This window comes from Falco rusticolus, chromosome 1 (genome assembly GCF_015220075.1).
Source record: "Falco rusticolus isolate bFalRus1 chromosome 1, bFalRus1.pri, whole genome shotgun sequence".
In the NCBI taxonomy this organism is placed as follows: Eukaryota; Metazoa; Chordata; class Aves; order Falconiformes; family Falconidae; genus Falco; species Falco rusticolus.
The window spans coordinates 54,278,787-54,291,279 of NC_051187.1; the positions used below are offsets into that span (position 1 = coordinate 54,278,787).

Below are 12,493 nucleotides of genomic sequence, written 5' to 3' on the forward strand. Positions count from 1 at the left end.
ACAACTGGAATTTTGACTTTTATCTCATACCACATGTATGTTAGACAAATAAGAGGAACAGCACTTCAGCTGATATAAATTGTACCATGTCCTCAGGATGATTTACATCAAGTGATGATCCAGCCCAGTTTTATTTTCATATGAATATCATAAAACCACAGAGTCATTGAATTTATAGGACTCCTTTAGCGCTCCTGTATTTCATCTCTTTTTTCTAGACAGATATAGCACAGGGAGAAGTCCTGTTCCCTCCGACACTGAACTGCCCAGGAAAATGGATTTTACTGTTGTGGAAAATGTCGCTATACTCTGTAATGATGGGCACATGTACTGCACTATGGTTATTGCAAGCTGCAGTTTGGGGGCTGTTACTGTCATATATACTACAGATACTGCAATAGCTTTTAGGTGATTTTATAATACAGTGCAATACACTTCATTGCTTGACGGTCACCCTAGCCCTGCCCTCCGTAACACATCTCAGCAAACCCCCCCTCCCCCCCCAAACCCACAGCTGCACCAACAATGACAATGACCCACTCACTAACCTTCCAAGCAGACCGATATTTGCCCACATTTCCCACACAGTGCACTCTGCTGGGAAGCTGTTTTGCTTCTTCTAAGTGCAAGGAAATACTGTGGTATCTCAGACACCACTGCAGGGATCATCGGTAAAGTGTTGATCATCTAACAACAACCACTTGTTTCATACTGACACAATCCCTTTCTCTTCCTCGAAAATGCACTGCCTGGTCAAAACACTCCTAATTCCACCCAAGATACTAAGCAGTGGTGGGAGCGAGTGCTTTCACCTCTTGTCAGCATATTTGGTCTTTGTGGCTGATGCCAATCAATAAACTTCTAATGTGTGTCTGCCTGTAGAAAACACCATCGCCATTTCAGAAATGCACTCTTGCTAACAGTCTTGAACACATAAACTCACTTATAAATATTTTGTATAGTGGGACTGATTTTCTTTTTCCTCCCAGAATTGCCAGGAAAGTCAATTGAAAGCTCCTTGGATCACAGCGTGCAGTTTGTCCCCATCATCAAACACCAAAGGGCAGTTCCTCCTGCTGAGCACAGACTCGAGCCCACGGAGGCCAACTACCCTCAGCCTTCTGCCACATAGCTTACAAGACGATATTCATGATGTAAATGTTCCCAATTGTACAGCACAGCGCGTTCCTCAAGCTCTGGAAACCAGTCCAGCCCTTTGATTTGCCTCCAGCCTCACAGAGGCTCCATTCAAGGAGCCAATGATTAATTACTGTTTGTACACAGTTTTGCACTGTCATTGAGGCTGCATGCTGTTTGCATCCAAAACTTGGTTAACAACAGCAGAAAGGAATTAACGCACGTAATACCATAGACTTCTCTGGTGGGAATGCCTTCTAATGAGACGTATTTTCCTGCTAGAGACTATCACAGCCTAACTCCCTTTTTATTTCACTGTCCTTGACATCTTTAACTATTAAATAATCAGCTACTTTAGGGGAAACACTTAATAGCTTTCCTTCTTCAAATGAAATACTCAAAATGTGGCAAATGCACCCCAAAGAATGGAATTCAAAGTAGTGCATGGGCATTCGATACGCAGTGAACACACTGTGTTATACACTTGTTCTGCTTTGATGAGCTAATTTGGCTCCAAAAGGGGTCTGAGGGATAGCTTTTGTCCTGTTGAGAAGAGCATGAAGAGGGTGGGGAGGGAGCATGTACATTACATGCATAAAAATGGTTATATTTTCCCAGTGCAACTGCTGGTAGCCTAAAGATTACTTCAGTTCATTCCCAGTTTTCATAGCACTAGCCCAGGGAGCCTTTGAAAGTTACAATATTATGTTTTTATAATAAGGCTGATTATGACAGAGCTTGACGGAGCAGTGATCTTTGTTACCCGAGGGCTAGAGCAAGCAGGCTTATAATGACAGTACTGGTTAATAATGATTATGAAACAGTCTTAACATTCAGGACACAAATGCCATTTTCTGATAGACGGCTGAAGATACAAAACCATATGATAAATAACTTCCACTGAACCGACCAGCAGAAGTTTTTATCTCTGACTTCCTGAGATGCTTTCCTGTTCAAATTAACAAGCTACTCCAGGTAATGTCTTTTGGGACAGCTGTGAAGTACTGATAGGTTTTAGGTTATTCAAAGTAATTTGGCCTTTGATCTTTGAGCAGTATCAACAGATGTGCCATGACCAAAGAGATGCACACCTTCTCTACATACTAAACAGATGCCGCACCTTTCTGCTTACAAGCAAAAAATATCAGTGTCTTTGTCTCTAAGGTAAATTATTTTTCCTAGAGTTCAAAATGTATCAAACCAGTAGGCAATGTCATGAGATCATCTGGGATGTAAGGATCCATGGCCAGAACGTGAAGCTGGTTCCACCACTCCTTCCCAGCATCTCCCACTGGCACCTCATTGCACATACAGCCACATCAATTTAGGAGAAACCTCTCACCAGCTGAAATGCACCAAGCACGCACCCAGCCTCAGACGCTGGGGCAAGCACAAAGGGATACGTTTCCCTTGTACCAACTCGCAATCATATTCCTTCTGCTAACACACTTCAACATAACGCCTAACAGAAAATCTCTTTCTAGGCTAGATTACAAAAACCACAATTTACTGAGATACCTCAGACAGCAACTGCCTGGTTACCAGCTGACATACTGTGGTACATCAGATTTCACAGAGGAGCTGGTACAGTCTGTCTGCTCTTATTCAGGAGAGTATCGCTTATCCACCTCACGTGGGCACCAAGTGCAGGACAACCCTGGTATGATGACTTCAAACAGAGATCTTCATCTTATCCCTGTCGAAGCTGTTTCTGCTTCTACATCAAAGAACAGTAGCTGGAGTCATAAAAAAAGAAAAAAAAAAAAGAAAAAAAAAGACAACCCATGTCTCAATATTTCCAGACAATGTGATGTGCTGTGCCTGTAGTTCAGGCAACTCTTTATCAAATTGTTTGATTACAGGTGAGCGCACGAATTCTGAGTGCAAAATTAGAAGTCACTTTATAAAATGAGTCCCTATATTTTGCCTAAATATATTTAACACAAGACAGATTAAGAGATCAGCCATAACTTGTGCAGCATATACCTTACCTGGTATTGTCCAATTTCACTTTGCCACATTACTGAATAACAACATGTCACCCTCTCACAGAGAATATCTCCTCTACCTTACCTTCTTTATTAGAAATATATTGAATATTTGAGTCCAGTTCATCATATGTTTAAGCTATACAGCAGGTGAAGTTATACAGCATAAATGTTTTCTTAACAACACTTGAGTAAGCTGCACATTTCCACAATTAATATAAACACATAGATGGTGGCACAATCCACAAGAAGTCAGGATCATCCTATTTTAAAACAATGCAATAAGAACGACAGCTGAAGAGAGGTAACAGAAATGTGGGCAGCTAGAATGCTTGACAGATTCCTTCTAATGTGTATAAATCCATAAAAAGCACCTATATAGTATTTGTAACTTGTACTCTCCCTGTTATGAATAGCTAGAATATGACAGGGAAAAGCATTTGCTTGCACTGTCCAAACTTGATTTGCATTCAGCAAAGTGAGAACTGTTTCTGTAGCCTCGTGCAGCCCATCTGGATCTTGGGTATGAAGACAGCTACGTGAAGATATTGGGTCTAATTATCACCACCCTATTTCTGGCAATAAGAAGATTGTGAAGAGAGGAACCTTAAAATGAAAATGCAGAAAATAAATTTAATTTAAAACAATCCTCCAAAATAAACAGTAATTGTATCTTAAGATGGTTCACGGAAAAAAAACCACAGATCCTTAAAAATGCATCCCCAGGTTGCTGGGCTCTTTCTGCACAAGCATTTCTTTTCTGATCTCAGTGAATAACTGCAGCATTCCCAAGAGAAAAAGTAATGTAGGAAGATTTACAGCTTGAGTATGAGGAACTAAAAAAAATCTCAGGAAAAAACAAAAGCAACAATTATTTGCTGTCCTCTCTGGGTCCTGAGCATACAGGATCTGCTGGGTCATAAACGGTGTCACAAAGTTTGCTCAAGGCTGGGACTGTTTATACACACAGATCAGTCATATTTAATACGCTTACCTAAACCTGGCACCAGAAAAAGACATTACATTGGTGGAACTTCCCTAAAGACAGGTCCAGAGCCCTGCAGCTGTTAGGAGACTAAATAAACTGGTATGCTGGGTTTGGCTAGGATAGGGTTAATTTTCTTCATAGTAGAAAGTATGGGGATATATTTTGGATTTGTGCTGAAAACAGTGTTGATAGCACAGGGACATTTTCATTATTGCTGAGCAGCGCTTGCACCAAGCCAAGGCCTTGTCTGCAACGAGGCTGGGGGTGCACAGAAGTGACACAGCCAGGACAGCTGACTCCACCTGACCACAGGGATATTCCATACCATATGACGTCTGCTCAGCATATAAAGCTGGGGGGAGAAGAAGGAAGGGGGGGACGTTTGGAGCGATGGCGTGTGTCTTCCCAAGTCACCATTATGCGTGATGGAGCCCTGCCTTGCTGGGGATGGCTGAACACCTGCCTGCCCATGGGGAGTGGGGAATGAATGCCTTGTGTTGCTTTGCTTGCGTGCGTGGCTTTTGTGTTACCTGTTAAACGGTCTTTATCCTGACCCATGAGTTTTCTCACTTTTACTCTTCTGATTCTCTCCCCCATCCCACTGGGGCAGAGCGAGTGAGTGGCTGTGTGGGGCATGGTGGTCACTGGCCAGAGTAAACCATGGCAACTGGTCTAGGATATCCTTTTGCACCTAATAGTTTTCTGTCCATGTGAGGACAGAGGATAGCTTTCAAAAACGTTCAGGGTGCTTGGCATAATAAATCTGAGATTATGTCCCATGAATTAAATAGGTTCTCCAAAAATGACAATTTTTTTTTCATATTTAGTAACACAGCACAAACAATTATTAATTTCAATAAAATAAACATATTCCTGGGACTAATACAACTTGGGCTCTGAAAAGGAGTACAACGGAACCAGAACTTTACTTACTTCTGTATTTGCACATTAACGGGGGATTAACAGGTGATGGGGCAGAGGGAGCCTTTGCTGAGGCTGCCCACTACTACTGTGTGCAGCAGAGGAGAGACACTGCCCGATGGTATATCTCAAAATAAAAATTACCACCCCCTCCTGGAGCAAAAGGAAGTGTGAAGAGGGAATTGTGCCTTATATATATGGTCTTTTATTATAAGCTGTATCCTAGAAACACAATCAAGCAAAGACACACTTCATTCACACCATCCCCAAGCGCTTAACTTAGCTGGCTCTACAAACTGTGAGATAGATTATCTGGTCTTCAGAGGCAGAAATGTTATCTTTTTTAATGTATGCAAATGTAATGTAATTGTATGATATTATGGCAGATTATTAGTAACTGAAATAATAACTCATGGGTTCCACATTGCACCCGCTGAAGTAATTGGCAAATTTCCTAATGATTTTAATAGGAGCAGATTTGCCAATCAGACTCACTTCTTTCCAGAGAGAAACAAAGATGTCTTATAGGGTTCTGCAACCATATATGACTGTGCAAGACAATATACGATCACTGTAAACATCTGAAAACAGAAGATTATTATCAACTAATCAAACGTAATTATCCAGCCTGGAGTTAGTCTAGGTCACAGAGTTGGTATCTATACCTCATTGGGCGTTGTTCTGCCAAGAAATTATTTTGATGTATTTTGGCTGCCATAAATGTTAGACATTTGATATTAATACCCCGCATGTGTGAAAATATTCTTCAGGACTTTGATAGAGCAATTTTTGTGGAAGCATTATACTGGCATGTGTTTGACCCTCTGGCACAACACTAAAGAGGAGCTATTTAGTTGCAAGACTAAACTGAACTCACGAACTCCAAGAAACTGCATGGATAATTTGTTTATTTTCTCTGTAAGTAGAAGTTCAAACGATTTCAGTGCTTTGTGCTTTCATTTGCCCAAAAGGTATTTCATTAATTAGTAATCACATATGCCATAGAACACATTTCTCAAGGAGATGGAACTTTATGACCCGTTGGTCTGCAAAAAGACATTACTGTAATACATGCTTATAGATTGCAGGTGTATTGCAGCCACTGTAAATAATACAGAAATATAGCCCATTTTCATACAGGTAACTTGCAACCCTTTACATGTTCAATTTCTTGAAATCAGTACTCAGAGCACCCTCCCAAACCTGCTGTTCAGTGCTGTAGGCTTCCTCTCTGCTCAGACAGGCACAGATTCTGCCTCACTGCATGCACCCTCAGATGCCCCTTACTGCTGTGCAGTGGGGACACAGAGGGCAGGGACAGCTTTTCTTAACAACGTAGAAGAGGCTTCGGGGATTCAGCAGCAAAACGGCTCTGGGGGAGGGGGATTCCTCCACACGTCCATGCAACACATGGTGTTACAGAATGGAATTATATGGCATGTAACTTAGAAAACCACAGTGTCTCCATATTCAGATCCTTAACCTATACATAGAGAAAAATGTGGTGGCTTGCTCAGTCTGAAAATAAATCAGCGTCAGTCTGAAACAGTCCATGCTTTCTGGCTCACACTTCCTTTTCTAGCTGTTAGGAGTAGGAGAGGGACATGAGGGAATATGTACGAATGTTGCTCACTTACGACAGAATTGAATGACAGCAGTATACACACTTTTTAAGGCATGATGAGGGTGGAAGGAGAATCCTGATACCAAAAAAGAAAATTGGAGTTTTGCAATAATTTCAGGAGGGGCTGGATTATATCTCCACAGTATTTGGCAAAAAGGATGAAAGCATTTTCAGTTCTCATAGTCCCCATCTGTCCTACATTTCATACAAAGCTTCATCCAAAAATCCTTAAAACATCATCATATTTTTTCTTCATGAAAGTAACCAAGACCATATTCCAAAGTGGTATGACTGTAAGCAGACTTAAAAGGTAAACAGATTGCTTTCTTATTATGCCATCATTTGTCATTAGATTGTTCTCTGATGGTAAAACTTAAGTGACTAAAGACAAAAATTATGATCTTTTTACTTACCAATAGTCCAGGATGACCTGTCTAATTCATTTAATTGCTCGACACAGGTGCTATAGAAAACCTGTCTCTATAGCACAAGGCTGCTCACCTTACTTGGTGAAATAACCTTTCTACGAAGATAAAAATAAAATCAGTGCTATGTCAGAATTGAAATTTATTTACCCTCTTGCAGAAATGGATCCCTCACAGTCAGAGTTATTCCACTCAAACATACCAGAGTACTTAAGCTATGGTGTTTATAAAATGAATAAATAGGCTATGCACAAGAAGAATGGCTTCAAATATTAAAGTTCTTGCTGAGAAAAATGTGCTCTGTGCATCCTAATGGGACAGAGATGATTGCATGATGGCACACTTTGCCTATATCTTATTTTCTATATAGAGTATCTGTAATCTTAACAAAAGATAGATAGACAGACAGATATCTAGAGATAGTTTAAAAGAGCAAACAGCTTTAACACCTACTAATCCTTCACGCTGTGATTGCATCCACCTGGTCTTGCCTCAGTACTGCTTTTCTCTAAATTGTGGCTGGCTGGTGATATGAAATGACTGCATGAAGTTCACAAACTATTTTCCACAATTATTAGCTTAAATATTTAAATTAAAGGCTTCCGGCTATTTTGGCTCTCTTCATAACTTTCCCCTTAGGAAACAGATACATTCTTAACTCAAATTATACAGATGAAGGCAATAGCCTAAAAAAGTCAAGTTTGCCTTTAAACCGATGTCAAGTTTGCCCTGGTTTGCATCAGTTACCTACGGTATCTAATTACCAGCTAATGGTAGTGAATTAAGCTGGAATCCCAGCTCCCCTACTATTTTTTAACTGACTTACACAAAAAATTACAAACGGCTGCCTTCAGAGGGATTTTACTTTGAACTGGAATTAAAGAACACGCGTTCTCTTTGAGTTTTATTTTCTTTTAGTTAAAACCAGGCCTTTTTGTTCTTTTCCCACTAACATCTGAAGGACCAAATTGTGTAAGATGCAGGGAAGATTTCAAAACTCAATTCTTGAACGCTCATGGAACACAAATTGCGTGCCCTGGTCCCTGCCAGCGTGGTGGAGGTGGGCAGTAAGGAGCTGTGGGCTCCTTCCTTGGGGGAAGGTAAACTGCTGTCTCCTCCCGCAGCCAAGCTCAGCAGCTGACTGCTCCACATCACCCTTGAACTACTGCTGTTTAATACCTTAGAACAGTATTGGATTACTTGTTCTCAGCCGAGAAGCAGTTCAGAGACAAAGAAAAAACACCTCCCCCCTTTTTTTTGTAATGGAGGCCATTTTCTGTTTGACGGCATTTTTTGCTAATATGCACAAATTGCTCCAAAATGTGTTGTTCTCTTCCACATGTAACAATGTGCCTATTGTTGCAGCTTTCTTTTTTACTTTTTCCTGGTACAAAAGTAATAATCATGTTCCAACGTAGCAGGACTCTAAAGAAAACCTTACTACAAGCATATTCAACCACAGGCATCATCATTTCTGAACTCACATAGGCTGAGGTCTAGCAGCAGAAACAAATGTGAGGCAAAGCATCCCGACCCAAGCACGCCTGAGCAACGGCATCTGAGCAATTCTCTGCCAAGCTGGTGTGACTTACAAGGAGCAGGAAGAAGAGAGGTTATTGGCATAGGAAAGCATGAGCTCTTAGCAGTTCCAGCTTTTGGGTCAAAGCCCAATCTTCCCTTCTTTCAGCTGAGGCACGTGCAGCTGAGAAAAGATGTTGCTTTTTTTTTTTTTTTTTTTTTTTTTCCAAGGGCCAGGAAAAAAAATGTGCCAGTGGTTCATGTTTTACTTAAAGCTGCAGTTGAGTCTTCACAAAGAAAATCTGTGCACTTTTTAATTCTGGTTCAGAGGATTTACATGCTCTTTCTAATGATCTGGGCCTTCAGCAGTGGGTAATGCTTCCCAGTCCCCAGCTTAGTGCTCATGCAAAATTGAAGCACTTTTGAGGCAGTTTAGAGCCTACAGATGAATCTCAATGTGCAGGCAAAAAGAAATACTGGTTATTTAGCACTTCACTAGCAGAAGCCGAGGAAATTATGAGAAAAAAAAAATATCTATTGAACTTCAAACATCTGGGAAGCCAACTGAGAGCATCTGAATTTTGAACAGTGTGTTTACATACCCTTTGCATAGTGGAGCAGGGGGCAGGGAAATGAACAATAAATGGGTTTGCGCATTATTTTTTATATAAAAATATACACCAAGTTGTATACGTATTGACATATATTGCTGACATATTACTGAAATACACATGTGTGTATATATATGAAATACATATCTGAACATGTACTTATGTACCACACCCACTCTGTGTGGCTTTGAGAAGCAGAGACAATGTGAAAATGCCTTATTTCTGTGAACTTGATGCGGTGACACAGTTCAGTGGCTGGTGCAGCTATTGTGGGAACAAGGACAGTCGCAACGTGACACAAGGTGTCACTCGGGAGCCTTCCTCAGCAGTTGTTTTCCTATTTTTCAGTCTACAATGTGCAGGAACAGCAGGCTGGGGGAGAAGTGTAAAAGCCCCACCGTTTTTTGCCATTGTTGTTCTGCATGCTAGGGATGGCATTTCACAGCTGACTTAAGTATCTTGAAAAAAAAAATATTAGAAAAAGAGAAGTGAAAAGGCAAGCAACTGCTTTCAAAGCAGCTTTGTCCAGTGCACCATTAAGTGACTTTGTCCAGACAGAGATGAAGCTCTGTGAATTTACTGTCTGCTCCCCCATCCAGAGTGTTTTCAGGACTGTGCCAGGGCAGCAGTCAAAACATCAGCTCCTGAACAGCAGGAGATTTTTCTTAGTTTGTAGTGAATAAAAGAGTCATCGCAGGAAGGCGTGTGAAAAGGCAGCCTGGTGGTCACAGAAGTCATTTGGTGTGTACGTGTCTCTGGATAGAGCACAGCTCTATCCCTGTCAGCTACAGCAAGGCACCAGGGATGTGAGCAAGTTGCTCTATAGATCCATGCGACTTTTGACATGAAAATACACCTTTTTCACTATGTAAGTAAATGCCATCAATAGTATTCCTGTAATTCTGGCTGCCTCTTTTTTTTTCTTTTTTTTTTTTTTTTTTTTCTTCTGGGTACCCACTCTGACAGAATTCCAATACTGGTTTCCATCTTAGTTGAAGAACAAAAGGATTAAAACTAAACCCCCCAAAAAGCCTGGTCCACTTCTAGGCATTATTATTCTTCAGGCCCAGCAATCCTTACTCCTCTTCAGAGGAGGGCAGAACAACTGACCCAGGTGCAGTGTCAGCACTCATTATGGAAACATCGTTATACAAGTCACTGGGAAGGCAAAAGCAGCAATCAACCAGCCGAGATCCTCTCTAAAATCAAAACCTGGAAGCAAAAAATAGAAGAGTCTGCAAGGACCTAAAGATCAGTATTCAGGGGAAAGAAGAGACACAGAAGTGTCTGACAAAAGACTCCCTTTCTGCTCTCACAATCAAAATATTAAGAAGGATGAGAAGTTATGAGAAATTGTGAGAGGCATCCCATCAAAACCTGATGAGAAAGAGCTGTACATAACCTTGCAGGTGAATGGCAGTCCTGCTGATACCTACCACATCATGCTGCTCATTTATGTACGAATCAGAAATGCGTAGGAGCGACAAAATGAGCACAGGCAGTGAACCCGCAAACGTAGCACAAAATTAGATCCTGTACAGGTCAGAGCTGCATATGACAGCTACCTCTCCTTCTCTTAGATGTCAGTGATGATTTGGTACCCTACGCGCATCATGAAGAAAGCCTCACTAAATCTGATCTATGTGCAACAGTTGTTCCATACAAATGTCTTTTTAAAGAAAGAGAAAAAGAAAAGGATTTCTTCAATGTAAAATTAAGCAATAGGAATTCTTCAGAGAATTATTTCACTGTCTAATGAGCTAACAGAGGAAAAAAGTAGAAGATACTACTCAGGTAACTGAGATACAAGCTTACACAGACATCGAGGGAATCAAGACAACACTTAAATGTCTTGCATAGCGATCAAGACCCCAGTGTCTCTAAACAGCTTCAGAGCACGTCTACAGCGGCTGCATTAGACTATAACTTGCTCTCATTGAAGAAAAAAATACGGTATAATTTTGACCTTTCACTTTCCTGAATATTTTCAGGTGAAACTACAGACCTATTAGTCTTACTCATTCTCATATTTAATTAACTGAAAAAACTACATTTGTAGGACACAAATGCACTTTTGTTTGACAGCACACAAGACCTTGGCTCTGCTCTTCTTTTCTGCCATTCCTGTATGCAGAAAACAGTTGTTTTCCATTTAGGCCAGCAGACACAGGATGGAGACTAACCTCTGGGACTTGCTTTGGTATTTATTAGCCTTTGAGGCACCAGACCACCCTCACCATGCAGGCTCCAGATCCCACACAAAGGGCGTTCAGCTCCAAAGGAGCCAGGGAACACAGATGGAAGCATTGCTGTGCAAAGCCGTGGCTAGTCTGAAGCCCTGGTGGGTGGACTGATATCTGAAGATGGACTTCAGGGAATTAATGGGATTACGACTGTGTAACAAAGGGTTTAACGAAGGGAAAACTTGGAGGGAGACAAGGTGTAGGCTGGAAATATTCAGAAGGGTATCCTTGAATGCTTCAGATGAATGCACTAAGCATCCATATTCCTCTCATTATTATTTTAAATAACTTTATTTCCTGTCTTTTCTAGAAGCCCACAGGAAACCGTCAGGACAATTAAGTGAACAGCTGCAGACAGAAAGTTAATGCTGCAATAAGAAATGAATAAATATCCTAAAGCTTTTATTTTTTGGTCCCAAAGCACTTTGCAGAGGTAAATAACAGAGACATTGAGTGATCTGCACAGAGACAGGTGGTGCATTTACAGAAAATCTGGAATAGGCAAATGCCCCCTCCCACTGGCCCATCCTTACTGAAGAGGGAAGAGCATGAGCAGGATTACCATGCGGGAAGAGTAGCTCCCTCTGGACCCCCCTGTCAGTATTCGTGAACACCCTGAAGGATAGAGCAAGTGCAGAGGCTGGAAAAGTCACCTCAGTCAGCTTAGCAGCCTGAGCCCAGAGGGTTCATGGGGTCCAGGCTGCTGCCTGTAAAGGTGGCTGGGCACAGCTGCAGACAAAGAGATGCTGGATAGGACAGCATCAGCAGAACAGCAAGTGTCCATGGCTGTGAACATGTGAAGAAGGTGTCTAGGCCTACAAGCTAGAAGAAGCCTTCCACAAGGACTTACAGGGACAAAAATTCCACATACAACAGTTGGATTAAGAAAGACATTAATGGTACGTTAATACATGTATTGCAAGTGAATACTACAGTCAGTAGAGTCTACACTCAAAATCCTCAGTCTTTTGCAGGCTTCTGTACAAAAAGACAGTCTCCCTGGGTTCAGGGTGGTTTTGTAATGCCTGTAAGCAGATT

General features: G+C 41.3%; 1 protein-coding gene across 2 annotated transcripts in view; it reads right to left on the reverse strand.

Moving 5' to 3' along the window:
- Positions 1-12,493, reverse strand: part of UNC5C (unc-5 netrin receptor C) — a 257,187-nt gene that overhangs the window by 75,871 nt on the left and 168,823 nt on the right. The gene's annotated exons all lie outside the window — the stretch shown is intronic.